We start from the raw sequence: 25,019 nt of genomic DNA on the forward strand, positions 1-25,019 counted from the left end.
ACTTTCAGACCATTGCTTAGCATCACAGGCCTCTGGGATTGTCCACCTAGCTAAAGACTGAAACAGATGCAGACACCCACAACCTAACATTAGACAGGGTTCAGCGAGTCTATTGGAAGAGTTGTGGAAAGGATTGAGGGCCTCCTAAGGAACAGGAAGTCAATAAGAAGACACTGAGAGTCAAATAAAGTACACATGATGAGACTGAGCTATCAACCAAAGAGCATATACAGGATGTACTGGGGCCCCCTCCATATATGTAGTACATGTGCTACTCAGTCTTCCCATGGGTCTCCCAACAAATGGAGAGGGAGATGTCCCTTATGGTATTGTCTGTCTGTTAAAATTGTTCTTCTAACTTGGCTGAACTCAGTAGGAGAGGAAGTGCTTAACCATGCAGAGACTTGAAATGCCATGATTGGTGGATACTCAAGGTGTTACCATTCACTTTGGAGAGATAAAACTAGATAGAGATGAAGGACAGTGTAAAGTGTAATGGATATGTGGTAGCAACTAGAATATAAAATGAATAAATAAATAAATAAATAAAATAAATAAATAAATAATGAGAAAAGTGATCAAATATATATAAGAAGAAGGAAAATACAGAAATCAGCCCATTATTTTCAAATTTTACCCCTTTCAGTATTTCAGGGCATAAGCCCAGCACGAAAGATTTTTGGCCAAAGAATCACACTAATGACCTCTTGCTAAAGTGTTCACAGAGTCTATTTTTTACTAAAATACTATGATCTCAACTTCCTCTGTCAGCATTATTCTCAATACTACAATCTTCCACATCTTATGAGAACAACTCATTAAGATCCGTGTATACTTTTCTATGACATTTTCTATATCAATTTCTGATAATTTCCACATTCTTTCAGAAGAGTACATAGATTCTCTCAAGCTTCAAAATCATCTTTTGGAGCCATTTGTTGTTGTTGTTTTTGCTCTAACATGCTACTCTGCAACTGTGATGGAATCCTCGGAGCTAAAACAACTCAGGTAATAAATGGTTGTTGTACATGGTTCTGGCAGATCACACTCCATCATGTTGGGAGCTCAGAACAGAAATTGAACCTAGAAACTGAAGGCAAACACAGTGGTCTCTTTGCTTGCTTTCTTGCTTGGTCACTGTCTCATGTTCACCTAGCTCTCTCATCTAGCCCAGGCCCACTTGCTTAGAAATAACCCCCCTCAGTGGAAGAGCCTTCCCACATCAATCATCAACACAATCTCTCACAGACATAGCAACCATACATTTTGATGATGGGAAACCCTCAGTTGAGGCTCCTTGGTTCTGAAATGTTGAGAACTGAAGACAGTTTGTTGCACACAGGCAATAATAATGAGGATTTTGTAAAAACCCAAACCCAATGATGAACCATATCAATTACAGGGGACCATGCTACCACAAGAGAGAGATAGAGTTATGGCTCAGCCAGAGGAAAATTGGGAGGGCACCTGGTACAGAGCAGGGAATTATACAATTGCCTCGGAACTTCAGAGGCTGCGCTGCCCTGGGATGAGGTGTCTTTAAACCAGGCTTCCTAAGACAGTGTGACCAAGAAGATGGCCTAAACAGCTGGAAGGTGAACATAGAGGCAAAATACCCATGCAAAACTAGGAATAAGATTGCTGGTCCAAGGAAGATATAATAACTTTGCTGGAATGGATGAAGAACAACCTATGTAATAACAATTCCAATATATAGGGCTATACATGGAGTGTGCAGAGTGTGGTATGGAGCGGGCAAAATGGTGTCTTGTCATTTCCACATTGTAAAATATGGTAAGGAGAGCCCACTTTTGCCCTGGATACTGACTCAGAGAACTTTCTGTCATGGGCATGTTAATGGGTGTAGGACCTTTTGATAAGATGGATGATGCCCAAGGTAGGGGTGAGTAACTAAACTGATAGGGGTGGAAACACACTCATTTCCTCTCTATCACAGAACACTAAAGTACCACATACATAATAGACAGCCACAAGGGGGCAATTAAGAGCAAGGACACAGCAACCTCTATACAATGTTCAGAAATATCTTCCAAGTACCTGTGGATAACACTCTTTGTTGCATCCACTCTATCATGGTTTTTTGTTCACTTTATTCACCTACCTCCACAAATACTCAAGAAAAATTGAAAACCAAGAAAAAGAAAAACAAATCTGACAGAGAAAGCACTGATGCAAGGATCGACAATGACATATCTCCTTAAGAGCACACCTTTAAATGTTTACATTGGAGCACTGGGATCTTGGGACTCCAGACAAGGCACCAAGATATTATGCCTAATTCCAGGGAATATAAAGAGCTCTAAGGAGACTATGTTAATACAAACTGTAACAATCCACTTTTCCCTTCCTTGAATGCCGCATCCTTGTGTCACAACCTCTGCTTGGGCAGACACTCATTATTCAATCCATACTTTACCTGCCAGGAGATAATGTAGGCTTTCCATAGATCTACTAGAAAATTGTTATCTCAGATGCAATTTACATAGTTGCCCTTAGCACTGTACTAAACAGCAGAGGCAGCTCTCTCCTGACTATGTCTTCTTGTAAATTGTTAAGATCATCTCTTCCTACCCTATGCTTATCCCAGGTTTTGACAACAGCAAGCATTTTCACTTGAACATGCCTGCCACACAGGTCAGTAAAACAGGCAACACTCAGCCAACACTCTGTGAATCCATACGTCAAACAGTAAACCAGGAACAAAACTCCCATCCAAACAAGACAAACCAGAAAACAGTGCATAGACCATTAATCACCTCAAACACAAAGGCATAGACATCGACATAGTACTATAATAAATGACAGCCAGGAAATTATATCATCAAGAAATCCTACCTATGCCTATCACAGCAAGTCCTGAGAAATTAAAATAAATTAAAGTATGGTGCAAAAGAAGTTGTTCAGGGAAAGGAAGAGGAGTGAGAACCTGGGGAATGTATAGAGGTACACAAGATGACATGCAGACAGGCGCACATCCAGGGAGCAGAGAGAGGGAGAGAGGGAGGGAGAGAGAGAGAGAGAGAGAGAGAGAGAGAGAGAGAGAGAGAGAGAGAGAGAGAGCCATGAGAGTAGAGAGAGAAAAGAGGAGTAATGAGGAGAAAATCAGACAGGAAAAAACATATATAGATGCTGTAGTTGGTGTTCCATGTATATAAAGGACACCTGACAACAGCAGCAGGTGATGGAGGCAGGTAATGACATTAGCAATTGATAAGTCCCTGAGATCAGGCCATTGAGATTACCTGTACACTGACCACTACAGAAACAAGGTTAACCCACAAAACAGCTAAGGAAAAGAGAATATCACTTATTAAAGATGAATAGAAAACATAGATACATATGTGAAAAGAAAAATTTGGATTCTAAATGTTTCCTGGCACTACACATCTAAGAATTCTGTAACATGAGCAGGCAAAAACTACAAATGATGGGAATGGAAGTAGAAGGATACAGCTTGAAGATATGTTCAATAGCTTCATAAATGAAAATTCTCCCAAACTAAAGAACAAGATGCTTATTAAATTACTTGAATCATCCCGAATACCAAATAGATTGGATCAATGAAGTCCCTTTGCCACGAAAAATCACACTAAACATGTAAAGAAATATGAAAATCTGCAACAGAAAAAAAAACAACAAAAAGACAACAAAAACCAGTAACATATGAAAGGAGTAGTAACATATGAAAGGATTTAAACCTTTCTTCTCAATGTAGAGTGTAAAAGACAAAAGGGTTTGGACCTGTGATGCCAAATGAAAACAAAACAAACAAAAACACACAAATAAAAAAACACCCATGATTTTTTTCTACAAGCAAGCCAATGGCCCAAATAATTTGGGAAGATTCATTCAGGACAATGAAGTTAGTCAGAAGTCATACCTGATTGAGCAAGTAAGAAGCATCACTAGTAAACTTACAGGTGATCATATCTGGCTGATGCTTCCCATCCAGCCCCAGAGAGTATCCAACAACCCAGGTCACACAGCTCAGCCGCCTGCCATCCTCATTGTGGGTAGATAGCCAGTGCTTACCATTTCTCAACTTCAGAGCTTCCCTGAGGTCCTCTCACAGCACCCAACAGGACACAGAAAACCATTCAAGTCTGCACAGCCATAGTGAAATTGGAGAATTGCAGTCGGCAGATCCTACCTCTTTGTTTGAAAGGCAGGTTTGCCTGGAAGCCTTGATTGGCCACGGAGTCTTACACTTCCTCAACATTAATGTGTGCTTCCAGTCCAGGTCCAGACCTTTTCCAGAGCTGAGGAGTAGTTTACACTCCATTCACATTTTTGCCTGTCCTCCAAGAGGAATCTAATCCCATCCAGTCCTGGAGGAGAAGCCATCATTGCAGCTTAGACTAGACAGCTGTCTGCTCCTTCACTCTATGAGCAGTAATCCAGCACTAACCAGGATCTGACTTCAAAACTAGCCTGAGCCTTTCTCACAGCACTTCCCTTCTACCTGAAATCGAGGCGTATGGCTCGCATAACCCATTACTAAAGGTGCAGTGGAGGTATCAACCTGACCCAAGAGTGGAAGGTTGACCAGGCTATTAAAACATTATCAAAGAGGGATTTTATTATCTATTATCAAATTATCTATTATCAAAGAGGGATTTTAGGAAACAAAAGACTTGTATTGTGGCTAAATGCTGGGCTCGAAGAAACTGCACCTCCCTTCGGATGATCATAGGTATCAAACAACCCTGGTATCAAGGCAGAAACATAAGAGAAATATTATATCGAAGTCTCTGCTGCCCATATGTGTTATCAACAAGCCTAAAATGGGTGAAACCCCTGCCCACTTGGTCCATTCATTAAACTATGCAATTAGAATAGAACTATTCTATTTCATGTAAGATACAGATGGTCAAGATTCCTTCTAACTAAGTCATGACACAGGACTGGAAAGATAATATATCCTTGTGGCAAAACTGGTAAGGTATATTACAGGGAATGCCAAATAAAGCAAATTGCTTCCGGTGATGCTCATTGAGAGGTAATGACAAACAACAAACAAACAAACAAAAATAATTTCTAAATCAATAACTGCACACCATGTACCAATAGATGTGGTCCATCATTTTAAGTAAGCATACAACTCAGTCAACTTGTCACCTAGGAGACATTCCTCTTCATTGTTCTTCACACTGCTGATACCTAGACAAGAAACTGCTCCACAGCCCTCTGATTTCTCTGTCATATTAAAATGTTTTTACCCCACCTCTCAATCTCTGCCTGCTTTCACTTTATTAAGATATTCTCAGAACAAAGTCTGAGTCATGATCAGAAGAATTCTCTGTTCTCATTTCATAAAAACAAAACAAAACAAAACAAAACAAAACAAAACAAAACAAAACCACAATCCCAACCTGGAAATTATGTGATTTATTTCTTGTACTGGAGACTTTCTTGGCCTTCTCCTAATAGAGACTTACTGGATCCCTGTATGATTTCTGCAGCTGGGCTAGAAATGTGTATTTGATATCATTTTTTCTTAAATTCATAGTAATTAGGATGGAATTATAACATATTACAGACCACAATTGTTGAGTAAAGTAGTTGTAGTTGCTTGAACTTTTGATTAAACTGGATGTGCAATCCATGCTTGATACAAAAATGACAAGTTACAGGTGCAAATGAAAAACCCCAAAAGGATAAAGTAAACTTCATTTCACCTACAGAAATTTATGTAAATATTTTACTATTGATTCTCCTTATTTTACCAACACACTTTTACAAATATAAAAATAGTAAGTAGAAAGATGTGTATGCATGGATGGATGCACATAACATATTTTTCCATCTGCTTTGGATGAAAATATTTGAGCAGGAAGTGATAGAGATGTTTGACTTAATGTAAGATAACCTAAAATTATTTAGATAGCTAAACAGAGTTTTGATCTTATGATCCTCTAGCCTTGTCTGTTGGGTTCTGAAATTTTAGGCGTGCACCACAGCATCTTGCATTTCAACTTCAACTACAGAGTACCTAACACTACCTTACTTTGCACTCCATTTCAATTACTAGGCACAAACCATAATGATGGCCATCTTGTTGGGTTAAATACTACTTGGGGGTTTCTTACCCACTTGAATCTTAATGATACCAATTAAAAGACATAAAAGACGTTATATTTATAATAAGCATTAAAGCATCAGAGTTGGATATATACTGAACCTCTATGTTATTTTCTCTACTTCCCTGTTAATACCTCACGATATCACTTGGTATGTTCTACCTCGAACACTTCTCGAAACAGGTTGCCCTTTATGGCTGTGCACTCACAACTCATCTATTCCATGGTACCTTCCTGCTCCTCTCTTTCCTTTGAAGAGTTCTCAAGACCCAATCCCCATTGACCTCTCTTCTGAGTAACTTCAGCCTGCAGGGATATTATTAAACCATCACAGAAGGCAGGGGAGATATGGTAGAAATAATGTGATGCTAATCCCAAATATTATTGTAAAATGTTGAAGCAGGATTTATGGACATCTGTTCCATCAAGAGAGTAGGTCTTGTAGTAGAGTGCACAAAATCTTATTTATACCTTTTGTCTTAGTTTAAATACCTTAAACCTAAAAAATAAGAGTCCTCTCAGACAGGGCCACATCAGTATACATAATGAAAGTGAATGTTGTACCAAGAAGAAAGTGCATAGCACTAAATTATTACATAAGAAAAGTGGAGTGAATTCATACCAGCAACTTTATATTATACCTGAACATCTGGAAGAGAAACAGGTTAAGCAATAACTCCACAAACAAGGAGTTGACATTAAGAAATTATCAAATTGATGGCTAAAATCTATAGAGTAGGAAGAGAATCCAAAGAATAAATGAAACAAAGAGTTGGTTCTTTGAGCAAATCAACAAGATAGACAAACAATTATTAAATCTAACTAAAAGATAAGAGAATATCCAAATAAAATCTAAAAGGAAAATTAGCACAAAAAAACAGACAATGTTGAATTTCAGAGAATAATAAAGATATAAAAATGTCTATATACCACTAAATTGAAATTTCTAAAGGAAATGAATAATTTCTTCAATTTTACACACTTTATCTGCCAGGAGACAAAGTAGGCTTTCGATAGATCTACCAAAAAATTTTTATCCCAGATGCAATTTTCACAGTTAAACTTAGCAAAGTACTAAATATCAGTGGCCGCTAAGCCTCTCTCCTGACTATTGTCTCCTTGTGAGCTGCTAAGATCATCTCTTCCTACCCTATGCTGATCCCAACTTTCTACACCAGCAAGCATTCCCACTTAAATGTGCCCACCTCACAGGCCAGTAAAACAGGCAACACTCAGCTAACACTCTACAAATCCATATAACAAACAGTAATCTAGGAACAAACCCCTACCCAAACAAGACAAACCAGAAACCAGAGGCCTAGACATTGACATAGTAAATAACATCGACATAATAAATAACAGCCAGGAAAATATGTCATGAAGAAATCCAACCTATGCCTATCAAAACAGGTCCTGTGAAATTAAAACATACAAAAATATCGTATAAAAGAGGTTGTTTGGGGGAAGGGAGAGGAGTGAGAATCTGGGGAATGTATAGAGGAATACAAGACGATCTGCAGACAGGCAAACAGCCAGGGAGCACAGAAAGAGAACCATGAGGGAAGAAAAAGAGGAGGAATGTGCAGAGAACAGAGACAGGGAACAAACAGAGAGCTGTTGTAGCTGGTGATCTATGCATATAAACCACAACTGACAATAGCAGCAGGTGATGGAGGCAGGGAAGGGCTTAAGCAGGTGCTAAGTTCCAGAGAGCAGACCTTTGAAATTGCCTGTACACTGACCACCCCACTCAATATTTTGTGGTGAAAGCCAAGAAGAAAATATTTTTGGCCAAAATATCACACCAGTGACCTCTTGCTAATATTTACCCTGTGTCTATTTTCCTCTGAAATGCCATGATCTAAATTTTCTCTGACTGCATACTGTCAAAACTCCCATATTCTGGGTCCTATGAGAACAACTGATTAAGCTCCATGGACAGCTTTCAATGACTTTTACCATCTCAATTTCTGATAATTTCCACATTTTTTTCCTAAGAGAACATAGATTCTGTCCAGAAACAAAATCACATATTTATAATGCTTTTGTCACTGTTTTTGTTGTTCTAATTTGTGACTCTGCTGCTGTAATGAAATGCTCTGAGCAAAAGCATCTCAGGTAATAAATGGTTGTTGTGATTTTTTTTCAGATCACAATTCATCACTTTGGGAACTTAGAGTAGAAACTGAAAGTGCAAACCGAAGGTTAAAGCATGGAAAACATTGTCTCCTGAATTGCTCTCCTGCTTAGTCAGTGTCCCATGCTCAGATAGCCCTCTCATCCAGCCCAGGCCCACTTGCTTATGAATATTGTCACCCTCAGTGGAAGAGCTTTACCACATCAATCATCTACACTATCTCACAAACATAGCAACCAGCCATTCGGATGAGGGCACGCCCTCAACTGAGGCTCTTTCAGATGACTGTAGTTCTGAAATGTTGAAATGTTGGCAGTTTCACTTCTCTCCTGACTATGTCTCCTTGAACCTTGCTAAGAATTACTTATCCTGCCCACCTCCTCTTCTAGCTTTCAACCAGGTCTCTCTCTTGAACAAACAGGTCAGTAAAAGAGGCAAAAGTCAGCCAACACTCTGAAAATCTAGACAGAAAACTGTAACACAAGAATACCTCTCCAACACAAACAAGACAAACTGAGAAACTAGTACCTAGACCAATAATCACCACAAATGCAGATACCTAGAAACCAGCATAGGAAGATAACTATACCAGCCAAGAATATAAGTCACCATCCTCAGGTTCTCGCTCCTCTCATTTCCGAAAAACAACCTCTTGAATCTGAGCTCTTGTGTGTTTTACTTTCTCAGTATATGTTAGAGAAAGGGGAGGAGGAAGAGTAAGAGGAGGAGGAAGAAAAGAAGAAGAAGAAGGAAGAAGAAGAAGAAGAAGAAGAAGAAGAAGAAGAAGAAGAAGAAGAAGAAGAAGAAGAAGAAGAAAGAGAAGAAGAAGAGGAAGAAGAAGAAGAAGAAGAAGAAGAAGAAGAAGAAGAAGAAGAAGAAGAAGAAGAAGAAGAAGAAGAAGAAGAAGAAGAAGAAGAAGAAGAAGAAAAATCAGCATATAGAAAATATTTCCAAGGAAATCACAAATGAAAGCTTTCCTTACATAAAGGAAGGTGCATATTAATGTAGACGATGCATCAAAAATACTAAACAGATTGGGAAAGTGATGTTTTGCCACATCATAATAAAATCACTAAATATATTAGTTAATGAAACAAAAAAATGCTATTGCAGAAAAAATTAACAAACCAGGCAAAACAAAAACTAGTAATGTCTAAAATCAGAACTATTAGATTCATATCTGTGTGGTTTCTTTTTAAGAAATAAATTCATTACTTATACAATGTGCTGACTGCATGTATTCCTGCAGGCCATAAGAGGAAACCAGATCCTATTATGTATGGTTTATATACCCATTACCAGCCACCATGTGGTTGGTAAGAATTGAATTCATGACCTGTGTAAGAACAGCCATGACTGTTAATCTCTGAGACATCCCTCCAGCCCTATTCCTGCCTTCTTAATGTATACTGTAAAAGACAAAAAGCTTTGGAAACAGGTGCTGCATAGTCACAGAAACCACCCATGCTTCTACAAGAAAGCAACTGGCCCAGATGTTTTGGACAGAATTACAATCAGCCATGATACTGAAGTTATTAAGAAGTCATGTCCTGAACTAGCAAGTAAGAAGCACCACTAGAAACCTCACAGGAACTCACATCTGGCTGATGCTTCTGATCCAACCCCATACAGGAACCTCCACCCCAGGTCCCACTGCAAAGCCGCATGTTTGTCCACATTGTGGGCAGATATCTTGTGTTCACCATGTCTCAATTTCATAGCATCCCTGAGGTCCCCTCACAGCAAACAACAGCATTGTTTAGAGCAGGACGCAGAGAACCATTCAAGCTGCACAGACACAGTGAACACACAGAAAGATTCCTGGATGATCGCATCTCTTTGTCTGACTGGCAGGTCTGCCTTGAGCCCTTGATTGGCCAGTGACTCATAGCCCTCCTCAGGTTAAAGTGTGCTTCCTATCTGGGGCCACACCTTTTCAACACTTCAGGCAGGCAGATCTCTTGTGAGTTCGAGGCCAGCCTGGCCTAAAGAGCAAGTTCCAGAACAGCCAGGTCTACACAGAAAAAGGAAGAAAGAAAAAGGTCTTGAAAATTCACGATAATAATAGTAATGGTGATAAAGTCCTGATAGACTTTTTTTTCACTGTTTTGAATTCCAGACTCAACAGATGGGCAATTCTAGTTTTGTTTTGTTTTGTATTTTTTTTAAAAAAAGAAACGAAGCTCTTCAAAGATCCGGTAAGTTTCACCACTGCCTTCCCAATGGCAAAACTGTGTTTCCAAGTTTCTCCAAAAGCAATTAGGGGATGGAAAGGAAGAATACACTCAGAAGAAAAGAATTGTGAAACTCCACCATGTTGAGGTAATAGAAAAAAAATGGGTAACCAGATCAGGATTAGCATGTCCCCGCAAAACACACATACACACACACACACACACACACACACATACACACCAAACTTTGCAAGACCCAGTTTCATTTCAAAGTCTGGTCAGTCCTGATTCTTCAACTGCCCCTGTATTTTCACCTCTCCACTGACCTTTCCTGGCCTCTCATACTGGCAAGACTCAACTGCTACTCATTTTCATTACCCCATGTCTTAGTCAAGGTTCTATTCCTGCACAAACATCTTGAACAAAAAGCAAGTTGGGGAGGAAAGGGTTTACTGAGCTTACACTTCCATGCTGCTGTTCATCACAAAAGGAAGTCAGGACTGGAACTCAAGCAGGTCAGGAAGCAGGAGCTGATGCAGAGGCCATGGAGGGATGTTTCTTACTGGATTGCTTCTCCTGGCTTGCTCAGCCTGCTCTCTTATAGAACCCAAGACTACCAGCCCAAGGATGGCACCACCCACAGGGGCCCTCTCCCCTTGATCAGTAATTTAGAAAATATCCAAAGCTGTTTCTCATGGAAGCACTTCCCCAACTGTAGAGCTCCTTTCTCTGTGATAACTCCAGCCTGTGTCAAGCTGACACATACACACACACACACACACAAAAAAAAAAAAAAAAAAACCAGCCAGAACAAGGTTCTTCTTACTTGGCTGCCTAGTCTAAATTCAGTAAAAGAGATATGCTCAGCCATGCAGAGACTTGAAATGCCATGGTTTTTTGATACTACAGTGGTCCCTGTGCTTCTTTGAGAGATAAAAGGAGTCAGGGATGATGGACTGTACAAGAGGGATGGAGAGATGGGAGAAAGTAGAATGTAAATTAAATAAATAAATAATAAATAAATAAGTGGGGAAAGTAAACAAATACATATAAATAGAATGAAAATTTAGAAATCAGCCCATTATTTTTAAAATATACCCAACTCTATATTTCAGGTGTAAGACAAGGAGAAAAGATTTTTGGCCAAAATATAACACAAATGTCCTCTCGGTAAAATTCACAGTTTCTTTTTTCTCCTAAAATGCTATGATCTCAGTTTCCTCTGGCTGCATACTGTCAACACTCCAATCTTGCAAGTCCTATGAGAACAACTGATTAAGCTCCATGGACAGCTTTCTATGACTTTCATCATCTCAATTTCTGATATATTCCACATTCCTGCCAAAAAGAATAAATTCTGTCTGGCCACAAAATCAACTATTGATACCATTTGTTTTTGTTATTGTTGTTCTAGCTTGCTACTCTGCTGCCGTGATGGAATCTTTTGAACAGAAGCATCTCTCTTAATGAACTGTTGTTGTGAATGGTTCTGTCAGAGCACAATTCATCACTTTTGGAGCTTAGAGTAGAAACTGAAGCTACAAACTAAAGATAAAAGCATGGACAAACATTGTCTCCTGGCTTGCTGTCCTGTTGGTCAGTGTCCCATGCTCAGGTAGCTCTCTCATCCATCCCAGGCCCACTTGTTGTGAATATTGTCACCCTCAGTGGAAGAGCCTTCCCACATCAATCATCCACACTATCTCACAGACATAGCAACCAGAAATTCTGATTAGGGCACACCCTCAACTGAGGCATCTCCAGATAACTGTAGCTCTGAAATGTTGGAATGTTGGCAGCTTCACTTCTCTCCTATGTTTCTTTGTGGATTGTGAAGATTTTCTCTTCCTGCCCACCTCCTCTCCTAGCTCTCAAAATTAGCCTGCATTCCCTCTTGAGCACACCCTCCAAACAGGTCAGTAAAGAGACAACATTTAAACAACATCCTATGAAAATCCAGAGGGCAAGCTCTAAACCAGTATTAAAGCTCACACCCAAAAAAGACAAACCCAGAAACTAATTCCTAGACCTGTTATCACCACAAATCCAGATGGCTAGACACAAACATAGGAATATAATGAACAACATCCAGGAAAATATTTCACCAAGAAAGACAAGCTATGATTTCACAGCAGGTCCTGAGAAACTAAAACATGTAAGAGATCTAATGCAAAAGAGGTTCTATGGGGGAAGGGAGAGGAATGAGAACCTGAGGATGGGATAGATGTACACAAGAAAACCTGAAGTCAGGCAGACAGATGGGGAGCAGGGAACAAGCAATGAAGGAAGAGAAAGAGAATAGAGAGAGTGCATGTGCAGAAAATAGAGACAGAGTACAAATATAGAAGGTTTTACAGGTATATAATGCACAAACGGGAAACAGCAGCAGTTGATTGAGGTAGCTAATGGCTTAAGCATTTCCTAAGTCACTAAGAGCAGGACATTGAAATTGCCTGTCCACTGACAAATATTGAGGCAAGGATCATCCAAACAACAACAAATGGAAGAGAGAATCACAAGAATTAAAAATGAATAGCAAGTAGGCAGTGGTGGTGCACATCTGTAATTCCAGCACTCTGGGAGGGAGAGGCAAGCAGATTGCTGAGTTAGAGTCCAGCCTGGTCTACAGAGTGAGTTCGAGGACAGCCAGGGCTACACAGAGAAACCCTATCTTGAAATAAAAAAAGCCAACAAATCCAAAACAACGTCAACAACAACAACAACCAAAATATGAATCACAAAAAAAAGCGATAAATTGGTAAAAACAAAAATTGATTTCTAAAACTTTCCAGGCACTAAATAGCCAAGAGTTCTGCAACATATGGTAAGGCCAAACCACAAATGATTGGAGGAAAAGAAAAAATAAAAAGGAGAAGAAGGGAGAGGAGGAAGTAAGAGGAGGAGGAAGTAGAGGTAGAGGAGGAGGAGGTAGAAGAAGAAGAAGACGACGACGAAAAAGAAGAAGAAGAAGAATTAGAAGAAGAAGAAGATGAAGAACAACAACAACAACAAGAAAACAAGAAAAAGAGGGCAAGGGCAATGGTGAGGGTGAGGGTAGGGGTGATGGCTATCAATCAGTAAAAAGGACAAGAAAATATTTCCAATTAACACTAAATGAAAACATTCCCAAACTAAAGAAGGTGCCTGTTAATTTAAAAGAAGCATACAAAATACAAAATACTTTGGGAACAAGTCCCTTTGCCACATAATAATAAAAACACTGAACTTCTAAAGTAAAACAATAAACAAACTACAATAAACAAAAAATAACAAAACTAGGGAAAAAAACAAGTCACATGTGCAAGCAGAGCTACTCGATTTATACCTGTGTTTTTAATGAATGCTATAAAACACAAAAGGGTTTGCACACGTGCTGCAGAGTCACAGAAACCACACGTGTTCCTACAAGAAAGCCACTGGTCTGAATGTTTTGGGCAGATTCAGAATCAGCCATGATAGTGAGGTCACTCAGAGCCCACTGACTGATGTGTCAAGTGAGGAGCAGCACAAGGGACCTCACAGATGTGCACATCTGGCTGATGTTTCCCATCCAGTCACAGAGAGGACCCCCCACCCCAGCACCCACTGCTCAGCCGCCTGTCCCTACCCATTGTGGGCAATGATCCTGTGCTCACCATGTCGCGATTTCAGAGCTTCCCTGAGGTCCCCTCACAGCACACAACAGCAGAGCTCAGAGCAGGACACAGAGAATCATTCAAGCTGCACAGCAAGGATGAATTTCCCCACCCGCAGGAAGGGCAGGAAGTCCTCCTGCAGGGGCAGCTTCTCCCTGTGCTGCTCAGCAGCTGCAGGAACTTCCTGGTGAATCAGGGCCCTGGGGGCGGGGCTGTGATGTCATCACTGTGGGACTGCTCTCCTGTCTGTCCGTCGCCTGCCTGTCTCCTGCTGTGGGCGCAGGGTAGAACCACAGGGCGGAACCACAGAGCCTTCCTCTACAAAGGGCTGGGGGCGGGGCCGCACGAGGGGGCAGGGCCGGAAGTGAGGGGCAGAGAGACAGGGTTTAGTATTTCATGTCTTAGACCGCCTACAACCTTTCGAGGCCCCGCCCTCTGGCTTCTAGGCCCCGCCCACCTCGGATGAATTGAGCTCACAGGGGAAGCAGACACAGAGATGCTGAGGCTGGGGGTGGGGCCAAGGGCTGTGGCTCCTCTCCATGGGCGTGAACCTGTTGGTGCGGTGTCAGGGTATTAGGCTGTCCTGGGGAGAGAGGAAGGGTCATGGGGTCACAGGGTCACGGGAGAGGCAGGGGACCAAAGTGCCACAGATGGTGCATGTTCAGGGGTTCTCAGTGTCACAGGCCGACTCAGGACACTCATGAACCTTCCTGTCACTCTCAGCCCCGCCCTGTCCCATTCAGCTGTGGGAGCCACGCCCCCTCCCCTGTCACTCTCACCCTTAGACACGCCCTCACTCAGCACTCTCCCTTCAGACCCGCCCTGCAGCAGCTTTGGCTTCTCCATACAGTTACAAGCAAAACTACCAGAGTAGGGAGAGTGAACAAAAGATCATTGGATCAGAAAGCACCCTTGGGGCTGGATAGATGATGGCTCGGCGGGTAAGAGCACCGACTGCTCTTCCAAAGATCATGAGTTCAAATCCTAGCACCCGCAGGGTGGCTCCCAACCATCCCTAAAGAGATCTGACGCCATCTTGTGGTGTCTGCAGACAGCTACAGTGTGCTCACATAGAATAAATAATCTTTTTAAAAAAGCACCCTCAAAGGCCAGGCCCAAAAACTCTGCTGGCTCTAACACAGGTGAACATTCACCTTATTTCGTGAGGTCACTCTATGGGCATTGACCACCATGTTCCAAACCTCCTGTGCAATTAGAAGTGATGGAGGGTAGGAGAGCAGGGTAGACCAGTGAGACAGAATATGTACAGGGATTATAGACCAAGATTCCTCAGCGGCCCTGCTACAAAACAGCCTAGAGAGGATGGCAATGGTGAGGACCCGGGACATCAGTGAGATGAGACCCAAGGTCAGCAGCCGCCTCGACCGTCAGTATTGGTGGAATTCAATTACTGACGCAGGCACCAGGAGAGCCTCAAACAACAGGATAGTAAAGAGACTAATTTTCTCTGATCCACGGGCTGAACATTCATCACCTCTCGAGGGTGACAAAGGCAGAGCTGACAAAATTCAGGCTTGCCACTTCTACTATTTTTATCATTCATCAAGAAGATATGAATGTGAAATTCCAGCAACAGGAAGTGAATAACTTTTAGTACGAGTTAGAAATGAAGTTCTGAGGTGAATTCTTTAGGTGCCTGCTTGACAACAGATACTAGGTCTATTTGCACTACCTATGTAGCATGGAGCCTATTATAATTATAATTATTATTATAATTATTATAATTATTATTATTATTATTAATCATTACCTAATGATGTCTCTTTTTGGTAAAGACAAATGTGTTTTTGTTTGTTTTTTGTTTGTTTGTGTTTTCTTTTAAAGCCCTTTTTTCTCAATATACTTTTAATGGTTTTTAAATTGATTCATAGCTGGTCAGGTTGAGACTGTAAGAACTTCATTTGTAACTTGTACTAAAAGTTTACAGCCTGATTTTTTCCAAAAATCAGTCAATGAACTGCAAGCACCTGTTAATAAAAATATTAAATTTGAGAGAGAGAGGGAGGGATGAAAGGAGAGAGAGAGAGAGAGAGAGAGAGAGAGAGAGAGAGAGGAGAGAGAGAGAGAGTTGAACAACCTGTGGCTAGAGGGATTTAGGCTTTAGAGGAGACTCCAGTTCTATTTCTCTCTTAAATAGACATAGTATTAAAATAACTTCAAGAACCTTATTTCTATAACCACAGATCGCAACATCTTCTTAGCAGAGAAATCCCGCACCGTTAACCGTGGAGCGAATAAGAGACTATGGCATGCTTAACCCTTGACGTAACATGTCACCATCCTTCTCTCAGTTTCAGGGATGTTTCTGGATAACATCAAAAATAATTCCTGAGTCTATCTAATAGGTCAGGAGAGTATCTCATACGAAGGGAAAGGTGTTATAACAGTATAAGCAAAAATAGCATGAATTCAAGCCAGACAGATATCCCATGATAGAGTAGATGTTGGGAAGTAAATCTCACCAGTAGCTGAGGGAAAAGTTGGAATTGATAGCTGCTAAGAGATGAAATGTTTTCCTTATGTAACCCCGTGTAGGTCAAACATATGTCAGACTAGACCCACTCTCAATACTAGTGGGGCAGCACAAACTTAAATTTCACAGCACAAATTTCAATTGGGAAAAAAGAATAAAACACAAAATTGGATAGAAAGAAAAGGATGGATGGACATGGAGGATGATTATGGGACATACTGAAGTAAATAAGGTGACTTTTAAAATTATTTTCTTATTAAATTGTCAAAGAATTAAAATGGATTTAAAATTATGTGATATTTTAATTGATTTTAGAATTATACGCTCACACATATTCACAATGAAGTTTGATCATAGTCACCCAAAAACTTGTCGATATTTTGCTCAAGTTCACCACCTTCATCCACTCCCAAATTGGCATATTTTTTTGTATATTTATACTACTGATCTGAATTTGTGTTACTCATGTTTAGACCGGTTGTTAATACACTAGATCCTGATCAACTCAAAAGTGGCCACAGTCTTAAATACATCTGACTCTCTGTCTCCCCAAGACCACCAAGTACTATTGGACAATTCTCTGTTACACTGACTGCCTTGATCTTGTGCAGGTTTTATGCAGACAACCACAGCTGCCATGAGCTTGTGAACACAACAGTGTGTCATGTGCAGAAGGCTCACACTTTCACTCACCCTTTCTTATCTCTGGTTCTTACAATCTTTCTGTTAGAAAACAGCATATTATACATAAGATATCCCAACAATTCTACCACAAAACTTCCAGAAATTACAACTTGAAACAAGCAAGAATAATTTTGGAGGAGTGGACCTCAATTGAGAAAATGTCCTCACTACGTTTGCCTGTCAGCCATTTGATGAAATATTTCTTTGTTGATGTTTGTTCACAACTCATTGAGAAGTTTGAGAACAATTTCACAGATTTTCTCTAAGAAATGAAAGAATTCATATGACATTTCTGAGAGATAATTGTATTGCTAATGTTAGTATATACCTTATATTTTTCATCCATGTCAAGTGGGCGTATGTTTTGAAACAGTCCTGTCTTGGATTATATTGCAACTACACATATGTATGACTGCTATGCCAATTGATGCAACTTGGTTAGATTACAATGAGTGACACAGAGGGAGCATTGAATTTGATTAATATTTGTTTCAACTACATTATTTTTGGCCCATAATATACACACTGAATTAAATGGAATCTTTATCTACATTGTTGGAATGGTTGCTATGTCACTGGCCTTGCTATGGAGTTTATTGTACTATCTTAGTTACTATGAATAAAAATTAGTTTCACACTTTGGTGGAATTATGACTTTGACAATTTGAACATTTTTTCAGTACTTTTCAGACCTATAGATTGGGAAAATTGTGAGCCTTGATATTATGATATTCCATACTTCTTGTATATTTGGTGGTAATACCATGTCAAATGAATTGGGAATGTGCATGGAGGCTGACTCTTCACTCTACTGTGAGTACTGTGGAGATGCCATGCTGGGATGTGGGATTCTTTTGGATGTAAATTGGTGCACATGAGTATTGGACTTGGATCCATGCCATACTCATTATAGCCAGACTACAAGTCAAACATAAAGGTCCTTCAATAAATTTGAATTTGATTTGCCAAGATTGAGAGATGAGACGCCATGTTGTTTTCTACAGAGAAATTCTCCATGTCTTTGAACGCAAATAGTATTTCTTGAAATTCTTTTCTTTCTGCTTTAAGATCATTTTATTGACATGACATGGTGGAAAGAAGGAACACCACCCACCACTGTATCCTTCCTGATTATCAGGGTTATCCTGATTATCCTGATTTTTTCCTTTTTCCTTTAAGTTAAATTATTGGATGGCAATCTTAAGATATCCCCCACAGTACTTTATGAGTGTATAAAATAAAATGTTCTTCCATGTCTCACAAATAATATTCCATAGCTTCTGTTTAATTTGTGGTACCTTTATTTTGTTTTGGAATCAGATATCTGATTCCATGTTGTGTTATGTGGAACATCAGATAGCCTGTATCCAATTTTCATTTCATAGAATAATCTCTCAAATATTGGTGTTGTAATCAAATTTAATGTTTGATATTCTTTATTTGTAAAACCTTCTTGCTCGGTTTGTTTCCCATTAATCATATACTGAATTTTCTTCAATCATTTGAAATAAGGTTTGATGTGGCACAGAAATGTGATTTATTCAAGGCATTGAAGCAGTTTTGAATATCTGCACTCATCACTCCACATGGATGTAAAGACTCTGCACATCTCTCATGTCTCTTCCAGATTTTGATACTGTCACCCTTATTTCCTTCTTACCCTTTCTCACTCCCTGTCCCACTATCCTTCCATTCCTCCACAATTGTCTTCTCCCCCCAATGCAGGACTGAAGCATCCAACCCCTATCTTCCTTCCTTCTTCACTGCATGTGCTCTCTAGGTTGTACCACATGTACTCTATGCTTTGGAGTTAGTATACACTTATTAGTGAGTGCATACCACATGTGTTATTTTGTGTCTGGGTTATCTCACTTTGATGACATGTTCTAGTTCCATCCACTTGTCGGCAAATTTCATTAATTCATTGTATTTAATAGTTGAGTTGTACTCCACTGTGTAAATGTACCACATTTTCAGTACCCATTCCTCTGTTGAAGGACATTTGGGTTTTTTCCGGCTTCTGGCTAGTATAAATAAGGCTGCTATGAAGAAAGAACAAAACTCAGCATATACAGAATTCACATGCTCAATTAGGGTTTCCTAATGTGACTACTCCGACTTCCACTTTGTGGCCTAGTAATCTCACCAGCAAGAAAAACATCATGACTACAATCAATCATTTACCTTCTTTTGGAGCTGGAATTTTGGTGTTGGTTGATCTGAGTTTTTGCTTCTGACAAACAGAACAAATCGCCACAATATATGGCCCCTGTCAGTCACCACGGTTCTATCATGAGCCTGTGTATTGGGATTAGGCCCCAGGTGGACTCAGAAAAAAATCTGCTAAAAAAGGTACCAAGCTAAGAGGTTCTTCACAGACAGCAGCTGCCATCCTCACCGGGAAGGCTCCGTTTTCCTGCAGTGGCCGACTGTCCTTTGGCCGTAAGGGAAGAAGCTGCAAGAGTTCTGGGTTTATCACAGCCACATCATCCATATCAATGTGCAAGGGCAGTGAGTCTCAGCAAAGCAACACTGCCTGATCTGAATGAATTGCTGTGATCAAGACCACCCAAAATTCAGGCTTTACCAACCAGAAGTTCCATGAAAGCTGTGGCTACTGCAATATAGTTATTCCTTAGTCATGGTTTCCCGTCTAGAAGGAATGGATTTCCTGCCTCCAAGCCAATGGGAGATTGTGAGTGAGGAGAATGACGTGGAGAAATCAGACAGATAATATATAATTCTTACATACATATATTTTCACATATATATTAATATCCATGTGATTACGAGACTTCTCTACCAACTATCAAGAAAGGAAACTGTGTGGGGTGGGACTGCAGCCACAGATGGGCGGGGTTTGAAGACTGAGGAGACGGGGCTGGGGTCGACTGGTCAGGGTTTGGACCCGGTGGGCGTGGCAGGTTCTTAGAGTGGCCCAGAATTTGCCTAGACTTGTGCTTATCCCGCCAACTCACCTCCCCTTCAGTCACCGGAGCCCCGCCCACACCCACAGTAACACCCAGCTGCGTTAATCCCACCCACAGTAACGGCCAGGAGCATTAAGCCCCGCCCACTGTCAGAGGCAGCCTCTCTAAGCCGCGCCCCCTGAACACTTCCTGCTGGCTGACATGAAGGAGGAAAGCAAGTTCTAACCAGCTGCTAATATCAAAATGGAGGAAACCCTCAGGATCTTATAATCAGGATTAAGTCCCCGATAGCTGCTTCCTAATACGTAAATACGTAATTACGTAAATACACAAAAACGTAAACACATAAACACATAAACACAAACGCATAAATGCATAAATGCATAAAAGCATAAATACATAAGTGCCTAAATGAATAAACGTGTAAATGCATAAACGCATAAATGCATAAAGACATAAATGCATAAATGCATAACTGAAAAAATGAACAAATGCATAAATGAACAAATGAATAAATGAACAAATGAATAAATGAATAAATGCATAAATGCACAAATGCATAAACAAACAAATGAAAAACTGAATAAATGAACAAACGAGCATAAATGCCTAATGAATAAGTGAACAAATGAATAAATGAATAAATGAATAAAAGAATAAATGAATAAACGAATAGATGAATAGATGCATGAATGAATAGATGAATAGGTGAAGAGATGAATAGATGAGTAGATGAATGAATGAATAAATGAAGGAATGAATACATGAATACATAAATACATGGATACATGGATACATGAATCAATGAATAAATGAATAGATGAATAAATGAATAGATGAATAAAGGAATAAATGAATAAATGGATAAATGAGTAAATGGATAAATAGATAAATGGATAAATGGATAAATGAATAAATGGATAAATGAATAAATGGATAAATGGATAAATGAATAAATGGATAAATGAATAAATGAATAAATGGATAAATGAATAAATGAATAGATTGATAAGTGAATGATGCATAAATGCATAAATGCATAAATGCACAAATGCACAAATGCACAAATGCACAAATGCACAAATGCACAAATGCATAAATGCACAAATGCACAAATGCACAAATGCACAAATGAATACATGAATAAATGAATGAATGAATAGAAGAATAAATGAATGAATGAATAAATGAATAAATGAATAAACGAATAGATGAATACATGAATAGATGACTAGATGAATGAATGAAAAAATGAATAGATGCATAAATGAATAAGTGCATAAATGAATAAATGAATATATGAATAAATGCATACATGCATGAATACATAAATACATAAATGCCTGAAATCATGAAACCATGACTATATGACTACATGAGTACATTAATGGAGAGACCCATAAATGCATAAATACACAAATGCATAAATTAATGAAACCATGAATACAGAAATACATAATCATCACTGCAGGCATCATGGACAGGGGAGGTGGCGGTGCTCAGCATGACTGGGCGTCATTGTGGGTGTCACTAACAGGACTTGTGGGTGGGACTCCTCTAGACTGGGCGTCATTATGGGCATCACTGACAGGGGAGGTGGGCGCGGTCAGCGCGAGTGTCTGTCACTGTGTGCAGGAACCACAGGAAGCAGCACTCAATGCTGTGTGCAGGGGGCGCCCAGGCCCCGCCCCTGGGACAAGCAGGAAGCCCTGTGATCCACCTGACTCGGCCTCTCAGAGACACGCCCACAGTACGGGACACGCCTCCTGCAGGCCCCGCCTCTCTCAATGGTTTCTGTGACTGACCTGGTTCCCTTTTCCTAAGGTATAATTTTGGGATATGGTTCGTTCTGTTCGTTCCCCGACTACTGGGTTTCCAAGCTCTCCATGCTCGTGCAGGGTCAGATGATTCACTGGGTCAGTGGCACATGGGGCGGGGCGGGGCGCACTCGTGGGCGGTGACTCATGTGAGTGACAGGTCGGCCTGGCAGGTGCGTGACGTCACCTTTAAGTCAACATTGGAAAACAGAAAGCTGGAAACCGTGCAGGCACTAAGGACCAGAAGTCGCATCTCCTGCACTCCCCCAGGGGTCAGAAGCATCTTGGGACCTCGTCCGGACAGATGTTGACGACTCCGGGGTCTCTGCCGCTGCCCTGAGGCATCCAGGGAACACAGTGGGAGCTCCCAGTGGCCAGGGCTGCACTTCCTGGAGACCGGAAGTTAGGCGCTCATATCCGTTTCACTTCCTGTCAGACCGGCTGAGTCACACCCTGCGCTTCAGTCACTTCAGGTCCGGCTTTCCTCAGTCTGTTCTCTGCCCTGCCCACTGTCAGTGCGGTTTACCTCCCGCCTCTCCCCTGTCCCCTCTTCCTGCCCGTCCAGTTCAGGCCTGACCCGGGAGTCCAGGCCGACGGGAAAGCCTGGAGGCGGGGCTGAAAATTAACTGACAGGCCAGGCTGTAGCAAGTGAGTGACAGGGGATCCAAATCCTGCCCCTGCGGTGGACTGACTGAAGCTCAGGCGATGGGTGTGGCTTCACCCAAACCAAACCCCTCACCAAGGACACCCTATTATGACCACGCCCCTCCGTTGCAGCAGGGCTACCCTGCCCCTGTAAGTGACATTATCCAGCCCATCAATTATATGCAGGCCATGCCTGTTTTGCATGCGACGGCACATTACCTTAGGATGCCTCATTAGCATAGCAGTCCGTCCTGTTTGCGAACGCCCCGCCCCACCATTAGCATAGTAGCCATCCTCGATTTGCATGCCCCGCCCCGTCATTAGCATGAAATCAGCAACCAGGGTTCCTCATTAGCATGTCCTCGCCCTCCCTCCTGGTTTCTGAATTACTGGCATTCAGAGTCACTTCCTCGCTTGGCGCTTTTTTATTAGACAATGTTCTCCCTTTTTCGTTCCTTTGTCCCATTTTATTTTATTCTTATTTTCATATATTTATTTCGTTCTATATCATTACTAATTCAGATGCCATTTCATTGGACGTAGGTCACAATAGATGGGAATAGAGGGGGGAAGAATGGAGAAAATGGAGGGAAACAAAATTCTAATCACATGTATGGTGAAAAGCAAGATATGTTCTAATCAAAGACTAAAAATAAAATAAAAAAAAGAATGAAAATAAAAATAACAATAAAAACAAAAATAGAATAGAAATAAAAATAGGAATAAAAATAAAAATAAGAATAAAAATAAAAATTAAAATTAAAATAAAATTAAAATTGAAATAAAAAAATAAGAATAAAAATATAAATACGAATAAAATAAGAATAAAAATATATAATCTTGACAATTGTTTGTTTGTTTTACAATTAAATCATTACAGATGGTTGTGAGCCACCATGTGGTTGCTGGGATTTGAACTCAGGACCTGGGATTTTGAACTGCTCTGGAAGAGCAGTCAGTGCTCTTAAGCACTGAGCCATCTCTCCAAAAAAAAAAAAAAAAGGAATAAAAATAAAAACAAGAATGACAATAAATAAAAATCAAATAAAAATCAAAATAAAGGTAAGAATAAGAATAAAAAAATACAAATAAAAATAAGAATAAAAAAAAAAGAATAAAAATAAAAAATAAAAATAAAGAAATAAGGATACTAAGAAAACAACACCAAAGCATACTTATTTGTCACCAATGTTCACCCATGAAACACCCTTACCATGTTATCTTGGACATTATTGTGATATATAGGCATCAAAGCTGAGCAGAGCTCATAAAACCGTTTCCATGAAGCCTCCCTTGTATTCTGACCAATGTACATTAGCATATTCATGAAGGGGCGTGGCTCGCCCGTCTCATTTGCATGCCCGGGGTCCTTGGAAACAGCAAGTGCGCCCGATTTGAATAACCATGAATCTAGTTGGAATAAATTATGATGTAATGATGGCACATGTGACATCACACAGTTCACTGCAAATTCATTTTATATCTTCGATCCCGGGCTTCGAACTTCTTCCGACTTCCTGCTGTGCCTTTGCGGGCTGGACCTCACAGTTTATTTTATTTTCCCAAGATGATGACCTTTCATCCACACAGTCATCTTAAGAGTAAACACTGGCCGGTGTCTATGGTGGCCATATTTACCATGCGTTATCTGCATCTTGGGAGGTTTTGGAAATACACACACATATATAAATATACATCAGGAAAGTTTTGTACGTGATTTGTCTTCAATTTTATATGAAAGAATTTCTACCTTTTTAATTGATTTCAAAATGTTTTCCATGTTTATCATTATTAAATAAATAATATTTTTCGATGAAAATCTTCTATTTTAGCACTTTATTCTAGATTTCTTCAGATGTTGGACAGCAAAGGAAGGAGAGGCCTCTGGTCATCCATAGGCTCAATGCTGCAGTATACAGGATACCAGGACAGGGAAGCAGGAGGGGGTTGATTGGGAACCTGGGGGAGAGGTTATGGCATATGGGATTTTCGGAGAGGGGGAAAGAGGAAAGGGGAAATCACTTAAAATGTAAATAAAGAATATGCCTAATAAAAATAATTTTAAAAATAAATATTTTCCATCAAAATCTGATTATTAGATATTTTTTATATATGCTTGGTCAATTAGAAAATATATGTTGTATTTTTACTATTTTATGATTATAGTTTTCCAATAAATTCTACAATTTTAATGCTTGTTTCCATAAATTTCTTTATATATATTTTCTTCAAATTTATTGGAAATATTTCCCATCAAAATCTTCAATTTCATCAAAAAATAATTCTGCTTAACTCTTTAATTAATTTAGATAATTTTTTTTGTTTTTGTTTTCTGTTTTTTTGTTTTTTTGTTTTTTTGTTTTTTTGTTTTTTTCAGAGAAAGGGTTTCTCTGTGTAATCCT

The sequence above is a fragment of the Apodemus sylvaticus genome, chromosome 21, assembly GCF_947179515.1.
Source record: "Apodemus sylvaticus chromosome 21, mApoSyl1.1, whole genome shotgun sequence".
NCBI lineage: Eukaryota > Metazoa > Chordata > Mammalia > Rodentia > Muridae > Apodemus > Apodemus sylvaticus.